This window comes from Bison bison, unplaced genomic scaffold (assembly GCF_000754665.1).
Source record: "Bison bison bison isolate TAMUID 2011002044 unplaced genomic scaffold, Bison_UMD1.0 scf7180017864505, whole genome shotgun sequence".
Lineage (NCBI taxonomy): Eukaryota > Metazoa > Chordata > Mammalia > Artiodactyla > Bovidae > Bison > Bison bison.
Window position 1 is genome coordinate 2,248,007 of NW_011495062.1, and position 15,403 is coordinate 2,263,409.

At 46.1% G+C, this 15,403-nt stretch overlaps 1 protein-coding gene across 1 annotated transcript in view; it reads left to right on the forward strand.

Moving 5' to 3' along the window:
- The window catches only part of LARP1 (La ribonucleoprotein domain family, member 1), a 60,588-nt gene that overhangs the window by 743 nt on the left and 44,442 nt on the right, over positions 1-15,403 (forward strand). The gene's annotated exons all lie outside the window — the stretch shown is intronic.

Consider the following 15,403-nt stretch of genomic DNA (forward strand, 5'->3'; position numbering starts at 1 on the left):
TTTGCAGTGAGCCGGTATTAAAACCCAATTGGAGCTACTACGATGGCCTGTGGCCATAGCCCTACGGCTTTTTCAGAACTCCTCCCCTTCTGCTTGAGACTGACTGGTTTAAACCATCAAAATGGGGAAAGTTGAAAGGGCAGCTTAGTGCTTTCACATTCAAGGGAATAGAATCCCTCGTAGTCCCAGGGAAACCAGAACACCGAATTCTGAAAATGGCATGTTGTAATTTTTATTTCTTTTTAAGATTGCTTCATTTGGGGGAGGGGACCTTTGGCGTTTACTAATAGTACCTCAAACCGTGTTCTCTTCCTTTTGCCCTCCTCCCCTTCCCCCCCTTTTCCTTCCAGAACCCTCTTATGCAAAGGGCAGTGCTGAAATCTCCATTTTCTTGCAAATCTCTCCTGATCCACCCACGGAGGGAGGAAAAGCAATTTGAAGATACTCTTTGGTCCTTCCCCCCTCTTTAAACTCAGAGGGGTATAATCATCCGCAGGAGAGAGCACTCCTCAGAAGTTTAAATGGGGCTACTCACTCTGGCTGCTGCTGCTCTGCTAATGGTGAACCTGCCTTGTGGGTTTTAAATCAGCCATGACATCAGGTGGTGTTGGATGCCTGAGCTGGCATTTTGTGCAAGTCTAGGGGCCCTTGGTAGGGTGCGTCACCGGGGTTATTGATCGTGGGAAGAAGACAGCTTGGCTGGCATCTCTCCTTTACCTCTGAGTAGAAAAGCCAACTTGCTTTAAGTGCCCAAAGCAAAATTCTAAGTCCGGTAGACTTACTCTGTTCTTGTTAGGCAAGAAAGTGTCTTGTCTGCTCCTTAGTTTTGAACCTTGAGAATAGTCGTCGACAGACAAACTCTGAATTAATGCAGTAGCTTCTCCGTTTAAGCCTGTTGTTAGGCCTTGAATGCTTTTTGAAGGAGAATTTTGTGGTCAGGGTAGATAGTGGCCCTTTCTTTGAAATTTACATGGATCACTAGCCCTTTTCCAGCCCTGATTTTATTTGGATAAGTTTAAATGTGACACCAGTGGAGTGGCAGTGTGGTCTTGGGAAATTTTGTGTTCTGTGATGCATATGTTTTTGGTGCCTCCTAAGTAAGCCAAAAGCTTTCCAAAGCTTGCTGCAAACGCCTATTTTTAGCTTCCCTTTTGGCTCAGATGCTAGTATTTTAGTTCTTTAAGAGACACACGCAGTAACTAGTAATAAAAATGTTTTGTGATATCCCCCCTTTCTTGCGGGGTTCTCTGTTCTGGTTTAAGTGTCTGTCTTAGTGGTTTTAAGTTTTGGAATTTGCATTTTGGCTTTTTGTATTTCTCTCCCCTAGAATGTTTTGAAAACATTAAAATTTCTTTTCCTTATCCTAGCCACAACTTTTTAAGTATGAGAGAGGCAGGATGTCTCATTTACAAGAAGAAATGAGGGACTTCCGTGATGGTTAAGACTCCCCGCTCTCAGTGGAGGGGGCCCAGGTTCAATCCCTGGTCAGGGAACTAGATCCCATGTGCTGCAGCGAAGGTCCTGTGTGCGGCAACTAAGACCTAGCGCAGCCAATTTTTTTTTTTTTTTTAATGAAGAAGATAGCAAAGGTTCTGATGTCAAAACTGCTTGGGTTCGAATGCCAGCTGCTTAGCTGTGCTTCATTGGACAAGATAATTTAACCATTCTGTGCCTCAGCCTCCTTATTATATTCTAGAAATAAAATTATTTATCTGCCTCAAGGGAGCATTGTGAGCATTCACTGTGATGGTACGTGTCAAGTTATTTAGTCTAGTGCCTGGCATGTGTTTGCTGTTACACTGTGTCTGGGAGACTGAAACTTTGGGATTTCCTGGGACTTGTTCTGGGTCTCCGTTTTCTCCACCTGTAAAATTGAGGGGGTTGGAGAATGGTGTATTGTCCTTTTCTGGTATTTTATCAGTACTCCCTGAAATATATGGGATCTGTCTACTTAAAAGTAGACCTTTGCTTCTCCACAGACGTGAAGGACATAGTATGGATAATCTTAAAGGTTGATGATTCAAACAATTGCCTACTTTTACTTTGGAATGTGTTACAACGAATGTTTCTAAAATAAGTTTTAATTTATCTGCCTTTCGTAAAAATTAGCTTTTGGCAGAGTGTACATGTGCTCTTTAGGGCTGTGGGCAAAGGCGAGTCTAACTGAACTAAACATTTGCTGTGTTAAAAGCTTTTTAAAAATCGCTGTGACTGGTATACATGTAGTAGGTAGAGACTTGAGAGTGCATTATCCCCACAAACTTCCAGCACCCCTAGCAGGGAATAAGTGGGTGGATTGTGTGACACTTCTAACTTTGTGTGATAAGAAAACGAACCATTGCTGTGATCTTTTTCTTTTCTCTTTAAAGGAGAGTTGGGGTCAGGCTCTGAGACTTGCATGTTTATATTCTGGGTATCATTTTTTTTTTTTCTTCCCTGTGTCCCTTTGAAGTACAGCTAACTGGTGGCATGAAATAAAAAAGGATTATAATCCCAGCTAACCCCAGGAATCTTGTGCCACACTGAACTGGCCCCAAATAAACCTCCACTCCCAGTCTCCATTTCCTTCCTGTGTTTGGGCCCTTTCCCATCTTCTTGACCCACCAGTCCCACAACTGGCGTACTAGGTGGGGCATTGACGGGGATCTAGGGTATCAGTCAGTCTTGACTGCATGAAGACCTCATGGTGTCAGAGCTACTTCAGACCCTGGCTCCTTCCTTCCCCACCACTAGAAGTGGACTGGATGGAATTAAACAGTCTGTAATTTTGAATCCCAACTTTGTTCCTAACTTCCTGTGCAGTCTTGGGTAAATAACTCAGCCTCTCTAAGCCATTGTTCCTTCATCCTCAAAATGGAAATAGTAATAGTAACTGATTCATAAATATTTAGTGTGATATTTAGCTTAATGTCAAGTATAGAGCATCTAATAAGTGCTAGCTGTAATAAATCATCACCATTATTAGGGGTGTTCATTTTGCATGTAATTCTGCTTGTGTCCAACTTTGTGGGCATTAGCAACCCCCAAACTCTCTCTGAGCCGGTGTTTCTTCATTTGTAAAATAAGAGAATTGGAATAGGTCTAAATGTCTTTAGTGTTTTTAGTATCAAAAGCACTTTTTCTCTGATAAACCCCTTCCTCACAAAAGAAACCAAAGTAGAGCTTTTTGATTTGTTTTTAATTGAGATATACTTGGTTTATAATATTTATGTAATTTTCAGGTATATAGCTGTGATTCACAATTTTTACAAAGCAGAGCTTTTTATATGTGTATGTTTATATCTGCCATTGTGGTTAAGAATTTCAGTTTTGAATCCAAGTTCTGTGAAGGCTGGAGAGGCACTTTTCTGGCTTTAGGAACCTAAGCCAGTTGCCTGGAGGTGTATATCAGAGCAGCCTGTGTAGCAGCCAGGCATTAGGTGCCTTACAGTGAATGTGATAACAGAAAGTACACAGTGCTGTCTGTAAAAATTGTGTCTGCCAAATAAAAATTGAACCCACATCTAACAGAATCATAGATCTGTGGGGATAGAAGAATACATTGATGGGCCATGAGGTAGCCGTTATTCAGTTCTTGAATGTGAGAAACTACAGGACAGATTATTTTGTTAGTAAATAAGTGGCGTTAAAAAAATAGAGCAAGGACTTCCCTGGTGGCGCGGTGGATAAGACTCCCATCTGCCAATGCAGGGGACACGGGTTCAATCACTGGTCCAGGAAGAGTCCACTACCATGGAGCAGCTGAGCCGGTGTGCTCCAACTACTGAAGCCTGCGCGCCATAGAGCCTGGGCTCTGCAGCGAGAGACGCCTGCGCACCGCAGCTAGGGAGTAGCCACTGCTCGCCGAGACGAGAGAAAGGCCACTTGGAGCAACGGAGACGTAGCACAGCATAAATAAATAAATGAATAAAAGGAAACTAGTGAATGTAACAGAAATGGACTCAGAACAAACTAGTGGTTACCAGAGGGGAGAGGGGAGGAGGGAAGGGCACCGTGGAGATAGGGGATTAAGAGGTACACAGTTAAGAGATACAAACTATTATGTACAAAATAAGCTACAAGGATGTGTTGTACAAACACGGGGTATAGCCAATATTTTATAATAACCATAATGGAGTTGTTTAGTTTATTGGAGAAGGAAATGGCAACCCCTCCAGTATTCTTGCCTGGAGAATCCCAGGGACAGAGGAGCCTAGTGGGCTGCCGTCTCTGGGGTCGCACAGCATCAGCAGTTGCTAAGTAGTGTATGACTCTGTGTGACCTCGTGGAGTCCACGAGACTCCTTCTGGCCATAGAGTTTCCCAGGCAAGAATACTAGAGTGGGTTGCCATTTCCTTCTCCAGGGATTGTCCTGAACCAGGGACCAAACCCATGTCTCCTGCATTGGGAAGTGGGTTCTTCACCACTGAGCCACAGGGAAGCCATAAATGGAGTATAACTTCTAAAAATCATGACTCACTATATTCTTCACCTACAACTTATATATATTATTGTACATCAGCTTCAATTAAAAAGTAAATAAGCATTTTTAAAAGAGGGAACTGTTACGGATGAAGAGTTGAGACATCAAGTCAAATGCCTTGTGTGGATCATATTTGAATCCTGATTCAAACAGGTTATATAAGAAGAAATTTTGAAAGTGTAGATATTAGGAAATTATTTGTCAAGTGTAATAAGGGCATTATGATTATTTTTATTTGTTTTAAACTCCATAGCTGGTTATATTGTACACCTTTTGGTGAAGAACTGTTATGTTAGCCTTTATAAAGGCGGGCTTAAAGCTCTTTTCCTATAGTTCAGACCACTTTCTGCTCTCGTAAAGAAAGCATACAAAGAGACACCCTTTGAAGGGGAGAAGGGAAGGAGGCCTTCCCCAGAAACCTGTCCCTTGTTCTGGGCAGGGTGTTTGAGTTTTACACTCACTGGGAGATAACATCTGCTGGGGAGGGAGAGATGCTTTGGAGGTGGTGTGGGGCCCTGGGCAGGTAGGGGGTGGTCTCTTTAGTTCTGAACTCTGAACCTCCCTGGGGGGTGGAATCTCTTGGCTGACCCACTGCCTCTGTGCAGTGGGACCTAGGTTAGAGTAAGCATTTTAGAGCTGTTACTCGGCAGTCTTTCCCTCCCAAAGGAAGGGAGATGAGGTGAAGCAGTGGACTCGAAACCACAAAAACCTCTTTAACATGGAGGGCTTGGCAGATGGGACTGCCCCTGTTTGCAAAATCCAAGACAACCTCAAAGCGGGTAATTAGGGTGTTGGGGCCTCCAGAGGGCTCCCAAACCTCCCTGGCTGGTCCAGAGTGATCTAAGGGAGTAGCCAGGAGAGGACAGCCTTACTTGCTGCTAAGTCACTTCAGTTGTGTCCGACTCTGTGTGATCCCATAGATGGCAGCCCACCAGGCTCCCCGGTCCCTGGGATTCTCCAGGCAAGAACACTGGAGTGGGTTGCCATTTCCTTCTCCAGTGCATGAAAGTGAAAAGTGAAAGTGAAGTCGCTCAGTTGTGTCCGACCCTCAGCGACCCCATGGACTGCAGCCTTCCGGGCTCCTCCATCCATGGGATTCTCCAGGCAAGAGTACTGGAGTGGGGTGCCATTGCCTTCTCCGGCCTTACTTGCTAGAGGTTCATAAAAGAAAATAAATTTTGATACCTGGCTAATAGAAGGATGGGAAACAGGGTGAAGGGGCAAAGGGGTAGGTGATGGGATTTCAGTCAGAACGTGCTATTTCTCTTGTTCACAGAACAGGACTAACCCCTATGCTGAGGTGGTTCCAAGGATCAAATTGATACCTCGTTATGGGGTAGCCCAGTTCACGACTTGAAATGTCCCACACAGATGTAAGTGGTTTAGATTCCAGAAGATGCATTCCAAAGCCAGGTTCAATTGACCCTTGAATAATATGGGTTTATGCTGCATGGATCCACTTATGTAGATTTTTTTCGGTAAATACTCTAGTCCTACGGTCTCTGCTGTCCGCAGAACCGCAGATGAGAGCAGCAGCAGATACCTGGCACAGCCTATAAACTTATAAGTGGATTTTTCACTGAGCTAGAGGTTGGTGCCCTAACCCCTGCGTTGTTTGGGGATCGACTGTATATGTGTCAATAGTTTGTGGTAATTACCCATTCTGAGGGGTTATCCATGCCTTTGCTAAGTGAAGATTGATAATTTGGAGGTAGCCTAGGGTGTCTCTGGAGAAGGCAATGGCACCCCACTCCAGTACTCTTGCCTGGAAAATCCTGTGGATGGAGGAGCCTGGTGGGCTGCAGTCCATGGGGTCACGACTGAGTGACATCACTTTCACTTTTCACTTTCACGCATTGGAGAAGGAAATGGCAACCCACTCCAGTGTTCTTGCCTGGAGAAGCCCAGGGACGGGGCAGCCTGGTGGGCTGCCATCAATGGGGTTGCACAGAGTCGGACACTGAAGTGAGTTAGCAGCAGCAGGGTGTCTTCATGAGGGATTTTCCCAGAATCAGAGGGACAGTCTTGATGGGATCTTTTCTTCTGGCTGTATCTTTGGACTGACAAAGTCTTAGGTGTGAAAAGTAAGGAATGTGGGCTTTTATGATGAACTTTGTAAAGCTGTCCACATAAATCTGACATACAGTGAGGAACTTCACCCACTATAGTTTGAGGTGTTACTGGTAAACCCAGTTGGAGCCTCTGTCTGAGGCCTGGTGTTCAGGGAACTTGGTATAACCCTCCATCTTTGATGTGGTAACCACCTTCCCCTCTGGACATACATTCCAGCAACTCCAGATAGCCTTCTCTTTTCCTTGCCTTTAAATGAAGTTCCAAGCGTTTCAGAGGAACTGAATTCAGTCCCATAGTCGCCGGGAGCCATCTCGATACATGTCCACCTGAACCCTGTATGGTTTTAGTCTCCCTTTGACATACACTAGCTTATTGAAACTCTTGATAACCCCAAGATAAGTAATAGTGATATTGCAGTTATCGTTCGTAATCTTCTCAGCAGACACTCTTTTTTAACCCTGCTTCACAGATGAGGAAAGTGAGCCTCAGGAGAGGTTAATAAGCAACTGTCCTCATTGCTCAGACTAAAAACCTTGGGGTCATTCTTAGCACCTCTTTCTCTGTTGCCTTATATCTCGTTTACCAGGACATCCTTTTGGCTTCTAAAAACTGTGACCAAAAGTAAACAGGTAACTGAAGTGGGGCTAAAAAGACCGCCTGCTGAGCAGATTACAGAGGATAATTGCAATATCACTATTACTTACTTTGGGGTTATCAGGAGTTTCAGTGAGCTAGTGTATGTGGAGAGGAGACCAGAACAGGTCAACTGTGACCAAAGGTGAACATTTTTACCACCTCCTCGGCTGCCAGCCTGGTCCATGTACCACTGCTTCTCACCTGGAAGGTTGCAGAGCCTCTACCTGGTGTCGTGTCACTCCTGCTTTAAGTCCTCTCACGGCTTCTATGCTATGCTATGCTAAGTCACTTCACTCGTGTCCGACTCTGTGCGACCCCATAGACGGTAGCCTACCAGGCTCCCCCGTCCCTGGGATTCTCCAGGCAAGAACACTGGAGTGGGTTGCCATTTCCTTCTCCAATGCATGAAAGTGAAAAGTGAAAGTGAAGTCGCTCAGTTGTGCCCGACTCTTAGCGACCCCATGGACTGCAGCCCACTAGGCTCCTCCGTCCATGGGGTTTTCCAGGCAAGAGTGGAGTGGGGTGCCATTGCCTTCTCCACACGGCTTCTATAGTGGAGTGAAAATTCAGAGTCCTTAGAGTGTCTTCTTAAGCTGACTCCCCAGACTTCCCCTTGCCCCGACCCTGAGCTCTGACTGCATCTTTCACCACTTTCCCCCTCCAGCGACGTGACTCTTTGCTTTTCCTGGAGCATGTTGTGCTTCAGGGCTTGTATTCTTCAGTGCTGTTCCCCCAGATAGCCACGTGGACCACGCCCTCAGTTTCTTCCGGTTCCTGTTCCATTCCCTGGGATGGAGAGGCCTGCCCCTACCACCCTGTATTAACTGGCAAACTGCATGCACCTTATGCTGTATCTCATCCCTCTTACCCTGCTTCAGTTTTCTTTTTAGTTTTTATCACTGTTGGATAAGGGTCTTTGGTATTTGACCACTGCTTTATTTCCAGCACCTAAACATGCCTGGCACAGAGTAGGCAGCTCAGTGAAGGTTTAATTAGTGAATGAATGGATGAATCTCATACTTTTAGCAGCGTCATTCATATTTTGAGTCTGGTGCAGAGGATACCATAGTGAATAATAAAAAGTTGTGTTGACAGCACACACATTCTCGATGCAGTATGGAAGATGCTGTGTGAGACTGTGGGATTCTTTGGGAGTGCAGCAGGGGGCACCCAGTTCAGTCCAGGTCAGAGTAATTGTTCTGGAGGAGGCAGTGGCTAAACTGAAATGGGAAGGACAGGTAAGAGTTATCTGAGAAAAGACCTGAAAAAAGGACTCATTCTTGGTTGAGGAAAGGCCGAGAGGTTCAGGGAACTGAGTAGCTCCTCGTGGCTGTGGTATAAATTCCGATTTTAACTGGAGGGCAGTGGAGAGCTTTAGAAGATTTTAAGTGAGAGTCAGGTTTTTGTTTTTGAAAGTTTGCTTTGGCCACACGGGAGAACCTCTTAGGTTAAGAATAGATGATTTGGGGTTTCCTGTCTTATCCTGTGGGGCAAGGTTCCCAGATTAGAAGGGAGCAGACTTCTGAGACATTCCTGAAGTACAGGTGTAGGACAGATACCGGTTGTCATCCTTCAAGGATAGGGAGCAACTCCAGCGTATGGGATTTCTCTGACCTTTCAGAAGGCCAGCGTAGTTGGAATGCAGTAGCTGGTGACTGGCCTAGGCTGAGTCCACGCTTGAGCCAGGAGCCCTATCTTGCTTGCACTGCTGCAGCTGTTTAGGCGGGAAGAGGAGGCAGTGGCCCTGAAGTAGTGGCAGAGGGACAGGCTTCCATACAGGAGTCCCCACCTCCACCTGGGAAAATACCTATGTAGGGGACTTCCTAGGGCCGCAGTTGGACTGTCTGCCTCCAGCCTCTGTGCAGCTTGGCTTGGTGGGCTTTGCCACACATAGCTCCGGGCACAAGGTTTTCTTCCCATCAGAGCCACCTCCTTTCAGCTGAATTCGAGCCATTTTTACACCTGAGCTAACAGTGGGTTTGCATCTGCCCATAGGCAGTCTGAGTTTCTGAGAACAGTGGGCTTTTGAGAGCCAGGCTTACCCTGACTTGTGGCCAGTTATCAACTCTGTTCCTAATGCTCTGCACAAAGGGGCTTAGATGTCCTTATCTCCCTTTCAGAGGAGGAGTATTTACAGCTGGAAGGGACCCCGGAGGTCCTTGAATCTAACTAAACCATTCGTTTACAGGTTAGGTACTTCCGGCCCAGAAAGGAAATAGAGTTGCTCAAGGTCACAGTCAGTTCAGAGTACGGCTGAGACTTGAACCCATGTCTCTTTGCTCCTATTCCGGTTTTGTTTTCACTCCTCTGGAGGCAGAAGTAGAGCGCTGACTTCGTAGTTATCCAGTTTGAGTTAAGCCCAATCACCTACCGAGTGAGTGCCCTCAGATAGGTCGGTAACTTCTGGCTTCAGCAAATGGAGTTATAACTGGAGTACCTGTGTCCTAGGATCACAGAGTGTGCACCAGGTGAAGGCGAGTGCTTAGCTGAAGCCTGGCAAATAACAAGTGATGACCGCTCTAAGAGTGTCCACGGTTCCTCTTTTGAGGTCTTGCATTTGACCCAGGTCTTCAATTTGCTAACAGAGGTCAAATGCTAAATCTTCTGTCTTCCTGGGTCCTCTCTCCCCCTCATCCCTGTTGCTTGTCCTGGGGATACACAGGAAGGCAGCCCATATCGCTTAGAGCCAGCCCTTCCTACCTGCCCTAGGCTGGTACACAACTTCATAGTGGAGGGGCATTTAAGGAGTCCCTGGGGGCTATAATCCTGCCGTGAGAAGCCCACGTTGTGGCACTTGGGAGTGCCCTAGTGGTAGAGTGTTGGTGAGAGGACAGCTCAGGTGCTTTGCAGTGAAACCCTCCCGCTCCATCTTTGGTATCTTTCTGCAGCTTTGGATTTGTTTGAGGGAGTGGAGGTCTCTTTGCTTTTCCTGTTCTTCATATATCTTTACAGTGATAGTGGCTCAGATGGTAAAGCGTCTGTCTACAATGCAGGAGACCCGGGTTCAATCCCTGGGTCGGGAAGATCTGCTGGAGAAGGAAATGGCAATCCACTCCAGTACTATTGCCTGGAAAATCCCATGGACAGAGGAGCCTCGTAGGCTACAGTCCATGGGGTCGCAAAGAGTCGAACACAACTGAGCGACTTCACTTACTTACTTACTTACAGTGATATGAGGAAGAGAGGCCAATTATGTGGGTGGAATAACCTAGTTTGGGTTTTGTCCACAGTGGAGCCGAGTGTAGGGGGCGGAGTTTGGCCCTGGTAAGAGCCCCTTTGGCCATGGTGAGAGCCCTCTGGATGCTACTTCTGGGGAGTGGGAGCGAGACAGGAAATTAGGAACACACGGAGGCGGCTGCTCACTGTGACGCATGCCCCTTACTGTGAATAGGGGATGGTTGAGAGACTAGGATAATTTTTCCCAGACCATCAAAGCTTGGGGTGGGTGGCAGTGCGGTTGTTCTAAAGTACAGCATTTGAACAGACCTGCTTCAAGTGGCCCTACAGGTAAAGCTCTGATGGCAGGTGGGAGGTGGAGGGTCAGTAGGTTTTGACTCTGGTCAAGGAGTAGCTTTTAGCAGTGCCCTCAATGGATTCAGCTGCTACTGTAGGTCCTGGGTTCCCTGTCATGGTGATAGAACTTAAAGAGTTTGGATGGCAGTTTGCTCTAGGGTTCTGCAGCTGTAAATTGGCAAAGTACTTTTCTAGATTGATTCATTCTGAAAATTTTTGAGCACTTGTTAGGTATCAGGCTCCAGAATTCAGGGGTAAACAAGACACAAAAGCCATGATGGGACTTTTGTCTTGAAAGGTAGAAGTTACACATGTTTATTCACTCTGCTTACCACCTAAGATCCAGTTCAGCCTCCTAACAGAGTTTGATTACCCTTCCATTTAAAAACAATTTAAGCATCTGTGTTTTAAAATCAAGAAAATGTATCTGGAAACCTAGAGATTTTTTGGTTTTTCTTTTGAAACTTAAACTCTGAATATACAAAAAAAAAAAAAAATGAATTGTCTACTTTAAATGAGTCAATAGCATGGAATGTGAATTATATCAATAAAACTGTTACGGAAAAAAATGAGAAGACCTGGCCACACTGAACCTCTGTTCCTTTATGACGCACACATCCAGCGGCAGGATCTAGCTTTAGTCTAGGTCACCTGTGTGAGGTCTGTGGGCTCAGACTCTGTGTATTTTATCATACAAGGGAGAGGGGACAGCAGTCTGTTCAACCCACAAGCTGAGGCATGTGCTTATTGGTGAATCAGAGAGGAGAGGGAAGAGTTCATGGGCAGGAATTGCAGTCCTGGAGGGGGTCTCCTTATCCACCTTTCTGAGGTAGAGTGGATATGATGGGAGACAGGACACTCTGGGCATTTTGGCCTGAGGGCTCAGGGCAGAAAGGGAAAGCTTTCTGAATGCTGAAGAGTGGGCTTGCCAAGGAAACATGGTTATGTTAGGCCCCGTTGAGACTTCACTCCCTTTCCAGCATCTTTGAAATGGGTGTAGCATCCTTGATAACATTCTCCAAGGCCCCTTCTAGCTCAGATACCCTTTGGGTATGAGAGCAGCTAAGGCAGATGTTACTGCCTCAAGCGGAGTGGGGAGGATGCTGGCTAGAGGCCTTGTGCCTGCCTATTCATGATCCTACTCTTCGGGCAGTGAAACTAAAGCTCACAGGAGCACTGAATTCACTCTGGGGCAACTGACACTGAAAAGAAGCTTCTCTGCGGCAGTGGTGGGTGTGAGCCCTGTAGGATAGGGCAGAAGAATTGGGGACCAGCTTTCTAGTCCCAGAGGTTTGACTCATGCGCTGAGGCACCTTGGGCGGCTGACTGAACCTCTTTGGACTTCCTTTCCCTTTTCTGTAAATGAAAGCGGTCAAGCCAAAAGACTTTTCAAGGTCCTTTCCCACAGGACTAAGTTCTGTGTATCAAACTGGAGGTTAGGTCTCTGGTTTGAGAAAGATTTTATCTGATGGGGATTGCTTTCCCCCACATGATAGGACCAACTTTAGAGTGTCATCCCCAAGATCTTGCCCAGGGCTGTGGGATTCTTCTGCTTAGGCATTCATTCTGCCCTAGGCTCTTGGGGAGTTCTGGGCCAAGGGGAGTGCCCCCATCAGTGTGCACACAGTGGTGGCCCATCCTTGGCAGGAATGTTGTTGAGAAGATCCTGACGTCTTGAACCTGGTTAGATGGGGCAGTTGCTAAGACTCCCCTTCTGGCCTTGAGACTGAGCCTAGGCCTGGTGGAGGCCACAGTGCAAGTATCAACCAGTTCAGTGAGACAGTAAACCAGCCCATCTCCAGAGATTGTCTTTTTTTATTTAGTGTGTATGTGTGCGTGTGTGACACAATTAGCAGATATTTTACGGTAAGCAGGTGTGATTTTGAGAATCACATTAGACTGTGATTTCCTCCCGTAGATATTTGGTAAGTTTTTACTCTCGGATTGTATATGTCTTCCTCACATACAGTGCCATTTCACTGTCATATGCCTGTCCATAACCTTTACTCTGGAATTATGTCCTGGCAGATCAGACAAGCATCATATGCCGCTCATTTGCCACAGAGGGTTTCAGATATCCCGTTTTAATTTGTGGCCCACCCTGGGGGCCTCCGGGCTTTCCTCAGAATATGAGCTCCTGCTCCACTTTCACCTGTTGCTCAGCACTGGGGCACTGCTGGCCCCTGAAAAGGGTGAGGGGAGTCCCGGAAAGGACACCTGGGAAGGGAGGCCCCTTCCTGGGGGAAGGGAACACCTGGATGCTGTTCCCCCTTTAATTTGAGGAAGTCAGGGGGGCCTTCCAAGGTGCATGGGCTAGAGGGGTGGATAGGGAAAGAGATTGTCTCTTTTTAAAAGAATTTTAAAGAGGTTTATTTGAGCCCAAATTGACACTGTAGCCTGGAACTATTAACTGTTTTGAGGGGAGGGAGATTTTGGCCACTTGGCATGCAGGATCTTAGTTCCCTGACCAGGGATTGAACCCATGCCTTCTGCAGTGAAAGCACAGAGACCTAACCACTAGACCACCTGGAAAGTCCCCTCAGGAGAGTCTCTTGAGTATTCAGAGTATTCACGCTTATCTAGAGAAGCGCTGGGACTTGAGCCTAACCTTTGTCTGGAAAGAACTAATTTGGCTGCCACCAAAGTGAAAATCACTCATTTAACACATTTATTTCAGGAACCCAAGTGTTAGACCTTGGCACTATTGATGGAAAGAAGACAGAAGAGGCCTGCACTCACAGTTCACATGCTAGTGGAGTGACACCGTAAGCCAGCAGGGTAGTTCTGGTTATCTGTTAATGCCTCACAAATCACCCCAAAGCTTGGTAGCTTAAAAAATAGCCCTGGAGAGACTTCCCTGGTGGTCCAGTGACTAAGACTCTGCACTCCCATTTTAGGGGACCCAGGTTCAATCCCTGGTCAGGAAACTAGATACCATATGCTGCAACTGAGAGTTTGCATGCTGCAATTTAAGATTCCACATGCTGCAAGGAAAATTGAGAGATCCTGTGTGCTGCAACCGAGACCCAGCGCACCCAAATAAATAAAAAACAAAACAAAAAACAGTCCTGGATCCTGGTGTGTGTGTGACCTTGTGTGCCTCCTCCAAGAGTGGAGATTCTGTTTCCCCCAGCCTTGTGGAATTTCTGAGCTCAAACCCTGCTGGCCTTGAAAGCCGGATTCTCTGTGGGCTCCTTCTGTCATTGCTGGACTCCCAGGCTGCTAAACCTGACGTGGGGCTCAGAACTTTTACTCTTGTGACAGAACTTCTGTGGTATAATAATTATCCAGTTTGTGGGTCACCCACCTGGCAGGTATGGGATTTGATTTTATCTCGATCACACCCTTCCTGCCATCTCCTTGTGGCTTTGTCTTTGGATGTAGAATATCTTATTTTGGTTGGTTCTAGCAGTGACATTGTACAGGAGACAGGGATCAAGACCATCCCCATGGAAAAGAAATGCAAAAAAGCAAAATGGCTGTCTGAGGAGGCCTTACAAATAGCTGTGAAAAGAAGTGAAAAGCAAAGGTGAAAAGGAAAGATAAGAGCATCTGAATGCAGAGTTCCAAAGAATAGCAAGGAGAGGTAAGAAAGCCTTCCTCAGCGATCAATGCAAGTAAATAGAGGAAAACAACAGAATGGGAAAGACTAGAGATCTCTTCAAGAAAATTAGAGATACCAAGGGAACATTTCATGCAAAGATGGGCTCGATAAAGGACAGAAATGGTATGGACCTAACAGAAACAGAAGATATTAAGAAGAGGTGGCAAGAATACACAGAAGAGCTGTACAAAAAAGATCTTCACAACCCAGATAATCACGATGGTGTGATCACTGACCTAGAGCCAGACATCCTGGAATGTGAAGTCAAGTGGGCCTTAGGAAGCATCATTAGGAACAAAGCTAGTGGAGGTGATGGAATTCCAGTTGAGCTGTTTCAAATCCTGAAAGATGATGCTGTGAAAGCGCTGCACTCGATATGTCAGCAAATTTGGAAAACTCAGCAGTGGCCACAGGACTGGAAAAGGTCAGTTTTCATTCCAATCCCAAAGAAGGGCAATGCCAAAGAATGCTCAAACTACCACACAATTGCACTCATCTCCCACGCTAGAAAAGTAATGCTCAAAATTCTCCAAGCCAGGCTTCAGCAATACGTGAACCGTGAACTTGCAGATGTTCAAGCTGGTTTTAGAAAAGGCAGAGGAACCAGAGATCAAATTGCCAACATCCGCTGGATCATGGAAAAAGCAAGAGAGTTCCAGAAAAACATCTATTTCTGCTTTATTGACTATGCCAAAGCCTTTGACTGTGTGGATCACAATAAACTGTGGAAAATTCTTCAAGAGATGGGAATACCAGACCACCTGACCTGCCTCTTGAGAAACCTATATGCAGGTCAGGCAGCAACAGTTAGAACTGGAAATGGAGCAACAGACTGGTTCCAAATAGGAAAAGGAGTATGTCAAGGCTGCATATTGTCACCCCGCTTATTTAACTTATATGCAGAGTACATCATGAGAAATGCTTGGCTGGATGAAGCACAGGCTGGAATCAAGATTGCCGGGAGAAATATCAATAACCTGAGATATGCAGATGACACTGCCCTTATGGCAGAAAGTGAAGAGGAACTAAAAGCCTCTTGATGAAAGTGAAAGTGGAGAGTGAAAAAGTTGGCTTAAAGCTCAACATTCAGAAAACGAAGATCATGACATCTGGTC